This window comes from Chrysochloris asiatica, unplaced genomic scaffold (genome assembly GCF_000296735.1).
Source record: "Chrysochloris asiatica unplaced genomic scaffold, ChrAsi1.0 scaffold00405, whole genome shotgun sequence".
In the NCBI taxonomy this organism is placed as follows: Eukaryota; Metazoa; Chordata; class Mammalia; order Afrosoricida; family Chrysochloridae; genus Chrysochloris; species Chrysochloris asiatica.
Window position 1 is genome coordinate 1,172,822 of NW_006408923.1, and position 1,115 is coordinate 1,173,936.

The following is a 1,115-nucleotide window of genomic DNA, read 5'->3' on the forward strand; positions in this document are numbered from 1 at the left end:
GTTGTTGTTAGGTGCCATTAAGTCAGTATTGACTCATAGTGACCCTATGCATAACAAAATGAAACACTGCCTGGTGTTGGGCCAACCAAACATCATGTGTCAATATTCAATAATCTAGTGCTGACCGTGTTCCATTGTTGTTCATAACTTTTCAGTGATTAAATATTCAGAAGTAGGCTCTATCCTTCTTCCTAGTCTGTCTTTGTCTGGAAACTCATCTGAAACCTGTTCAATAGGAATGATCCTACTGGTATTTAAAATACCCATGGTATAGTTTCCAGAATCACAGCAACACACAAGCCAACATGATATAATGGAATAACAAACTGACAGATGAGAGGTGGATATATAGAAAAATAAAAATACTTAACTATTAGGGAAAATAATAACTAGAATTTTACTTGTATGTATAAATGTGAGAAAACTAGGTCAGAATAGGGGAAATTATTCTAGATGGTGTTGACATGCCTACAGTAACCAGGGAAAGCCTCATCAAACATTTATATGAGGCTACCTAATTAATGAAACACTTGCAATTTCTAGTAATTTGAGACTCTTCTGTGAGGTGTTAAATCCTCTGAAGCAACTATTGAGGAAGAGGTTTAGAATATACTAGTACAGTATATTAATATATGGCAGATGTCCTGAGAAATGGATTCCTTAATTAATATTTTTAAAGTTGTGACATTTGCTAACCAAGCTCCTTATATAGAAACAATTATTTTGTATAATTTATGTACCTGTGTTCACAATAAATTCAATTTTATTCTTAATGTGAATTTTTTTCAACATAATCTCATACCTTTCTTTGACTCTTAATCTAAATCACTTTTCTCATTCTCATTTATTTAATATACAAAATAGAATTATCAGCTTTTATATTTTGAGTTAATTTTATCTGTATCAAAGATGTACTCTAGTCTTATTTATTGAGGAAACATAGTGAGATGGGGTTAAATTTTGTTATTCACATGGAGAATGAACTTCAACTTTGTAAACCTTAAAGGACCTTGCTTCTAGTGCTAACATGTGGGTTTGGGTATGCAGAAACGGTTGAGTGTTATTAATGGGTAACATGTGACAGTCTCTCCTGACTTGGGGGCCTATTGCCTTGA